The following is a 3,531-nucleotide window of genomic DNA, read 5'->3' on the forward strand; positions in this document are numbered from 1 at the left end:
ACCCTCTTCACTGATTTTATTGACCACTTTAACCGGACTGATTTTGTCTTTCTTACGTTGCATCCACACCCAGATGTCACCGTGTTGTCCTCCATAATGACAGCATTTCTCCTCCACATTTCGGACAACTCTGTCTCCCTTGTGTCCATATCGCTGACATTTGGAACATCTGAGAAGTCGTTCCGGAAAAATCATACTTCTGCGTCTGTTGAGACGTATAACGGGACCGGCAAACCACAGACGACAGCTCGAAAGATAAGCTGTTTCCACTCGGTTTCGAACCGAGGACCTTTCGCGTGTAAAGCGAACGTGATAGCCACTACACTATGGAAACCGCTGCTGGTGTTATGACCCAAGGCGGACTGGGCCACCACATGCTAAGGGGAGCTGCCGGCCGGCGGCAAGTTTCACGTGACCTGATGGAAAAACCAAAACAAAAGTGCATTTGCCTGTTTTGGACCCTAAATCATGGTGGAATCAATCATCTAAAAATATATCTAAACAAATCCTAAAACTAAAAAGAGGAAACAAGGACAAAAGAAACAGTCACGACTACCATCTCCACATCCAGGAGAAACAAGTCATCAGGGGCCTCATGTACAAAAACTTGCGAGGATTTCCGACTGAAACATGCCGTACGCGCAAATCCAGAAAACGTCTGCACAAAAACCTGGTGTACGTTCTTTCTCACGGCAAAGTTCAGATGTATCAAGAGTGAAATGAGCGTGCGGTGCTTTGGCGACACTTGGAGGTGATGTTGGGAAGGGTTAGAGAGACACATGGGCCTGTGCGTTCGGATGATGTGCCCAAAACCGCGGTGGCCGTTGGAATTTCTTCGCTTGCCCTCTGGCCTGAACGTTAAATGCCAAAACGTTAAATGCAATTTTTTTTCCATTGGGTTGCAGGCTCGCAGCTCCAAAAAGTACTGTTGGGGCGGTTCGACAAAGCAAGCCAGCAGTTTCCATAGTGTCGTGGTTATCACGTTTGCCTCACATGCAAAAGGTCCCTGGTTTGAAACCGGGTGGAAACAAGGCTTGTTTGTTATCTGCCATGAAAACCTATGGGGAGAGATTTGTGTCAAAATCTTTGACACAAATATATCTGTGACTTACATACGTGTTTTTTAAATCCACAAACATATCTGGAATTTGCATGTGTGTTTTTTTGTTGTGTGTGCATTTATCATAACTTATCATTTGTCAATATTCAGTTCTGCTTGTGTATTGTTGATGGTGCGTTTGTAGATCAGCGCATTTATTTTTGAGACAAACGTAATGCAGTTTTCAAGATACACACACACACACAAGTTGAGAATCTTCACACGTAGGGTCTCGATCCTGATTCCCACTTCACTGGCAGAACTATTCACAGTGTCTGAGCAGGACCTCAAGATTTGATTCCTGACGGGGAGAAGATTTTTGTCGAAGCCGTTTTTCAAGGCAGATTAATTATCCATCCTTCCATCCATTTTCTGAGCCGCTTCTCCTCACCCGGGTCTGCTGGTGTGCTGGAGCCTATCCCAGCTGTCATCGGGCAGGAGGCGCGGTTTAACATCCCTGTCGGGTGGGCGGCCAGGCTACACACATAGCAATGGTACAAAAAGGTTGTAATTGGCATATGTGGCTGGGTTAATGTGATTGAGTTTAGCCCCAGTTTCAATTCCTGGTTCAACCACCAGAGGTCGACAAACCAAATTAGATCGTAAGGAAAGAGTCGCCAGGTCAAGCATAAGTCTTCTTACTTATATCAATACTATTAAAACCCCTTGTCATAAGTAAACAAACACATACTGAGGTCAACTGCTTATATAATCAATTGCTTGATTTTATATCCTTGAGATAATTTTAATGATTCTCTGTGATGTTATAATTTAGATGTTCTTTGGAAATCAGTGATAAAAAAGTACATCAAGCCTAATAAGGCTGTTATATAATATTTTGATTTTTGTATTTCTAATGTACAATGCTTTGGAACAGCTTTATGCAAAGATTATGACCTGTGCAAGGTTGTCTCTCTCTCAGGCAACGGAGCACACGAATGCTCTACGAAGTAAGCACGGACCTGGTTGAAATGCATGAGAGAATTGTATTCACATGAATGTATAAATATTAAACTGATAAACATGTATTGCAGAATGCTTAAAGAGATTAATGAGAAGTGATGAAGTGTATTGATTGTGTTCAAGACATATGAAATATGCTTGTCATTGAATGGATGTATTATGTGTGTAGTCAATAGTATTTACTGTGAACCTATTTTGGGTGAGCAAAAGGGGGAAATGGGTACTTTCCACTAGGATCATGTCAGGACACTGGATGAGTAATGGAGAGATAGGTGCTTTCCACTTAGGTCAAGTCAGGACACTGAATGAGTAAGGGAAAAATAGATACTTTCCACTCAAGTCAAAAAGTTAGGACGCTGAAGGCGGGAACAGAGGTTATAAAAATCCCTCACACGGACAAACGGGGCTCCTTACTCTCTCGAGATAGGGAGACACACGTTCTTTTTTCCCCTCGCAATGCTCAGGGACAAGCTGGCAGGAGGACTTCATTTTTGAATCTCCTTCTCATTTAATTGGGTAAGACAAAACAGTGCATTGTAATAAGGTAACTAATAGAACCTCTATTGACATTGCGCGGAATAAGGGAAAAATGGCTAGTCAGCTGTTCAGGTGTTCTGATGTCCAAATTATCTTATTATTAATTGGCGTTACGGCTCCATAGGACTTGATCACTCCTTAAAAGCTCACTCAAAAAGGTAAATACTTATTTTGTGATTTATTACTTTTGAACAACTTCTATTTCTTTCCATTATTATTATTCTTATTATTGTTCATTATATATCGCAAACCCATACTGTCATATTATCAATCTAACCTTGTGTAAATCACTGAAATAAATACCTTGCTTTAATTCTATTCTATCTTTGTCATTCTTATAAATGAGAATTAATCTCGACCTTAACACTCAACCTCTTATAAAGTGATTGAACTTCGACAAGACCCCTACCACCGGGTCCTATGACTATTCCTAAAACAGAGTAACTCATCCAAGATCGCCTTCGGCTCGATACCAACACCAATCCGTACGGTCCTGACAAGGGCTGTTAAATTTACTAGGTCTTTAACAAATGCCAACGATTTATAAGGGATGGAGCTGCCGTAAAAACGGAGTACTCATTTTAATTATCCTTTCACTCGGTGCGGTTACTCATCAAGGGGTGATTAGTGAGGGCAGACCGGATTGGCTCTGTAAAACTAAAGGCAGTGAGCGCACCTAGGCGAATTCATCTCGACACCGGCTTAACAGCTCCTCGTCCCCTCGCGCTCACCGCGTTGGTGCCGGCCGGGGGAGGAAATAAGGGGGGAGCTCGACCCTTTAAACGGAGAGCCGGTCAGGACATTTCTCCCGATTAGTCCTGCGGGTAAGCGAAATCTGATAACCCTGAACTGGTTGCCAGCCAATTGCAGGGCACATACAAACAAACAACCACGCGCACTCACATTCACACCTACGGGTAATTTAGAGTCTC

At 42.7% G+C, this 3,531-nt stretch overlaps 2 non-coding genes across 2 annotated transcripts; one reads left to right on the plus strand and one right to left on the minus strand.

Annotated features, from left to right (window-relative positions):
* Positions 1–261: 261 nt before the first annotated feature.
* On the minus strand, positions 262–334 carry trnav-uac (transfer RNA valine (anticodon UAC)). Its single transcript has one exon. It is a non-coding gene; the product is annotated as a tRNA-Val (tRNA).
* A 623-nt stretch (positions 335–957) lies between these two features.
* trnav-cac (transfer RNA valine (anticodon CAC)) lies at positions 958–1,030 on the plus strand. Its single transcript has one exon. It is a non-coding gene; the product is annotated as a tRNA-Val (tRNA).
* The last annotated feature ends 2,501 nt before the right edge of the window (positions 1,031–3,531 follow it).

Source organism: Phycodurus eques, unplaced genomic scaffold (genome assembly GCF_024500275.1).
Source record: "Phycodurus eques isolate BA_2022a unplaced genomic scaffold, UOR_Pequ_1.1 contig_600, whole genome shotgun sequence".
Lineage (NCBI taxonomy): Eukaryota > Metazoa > Chordata > Actinopteri > Syngnathiformes > Syngnathidae > Phycodurus > Phycodurus eques.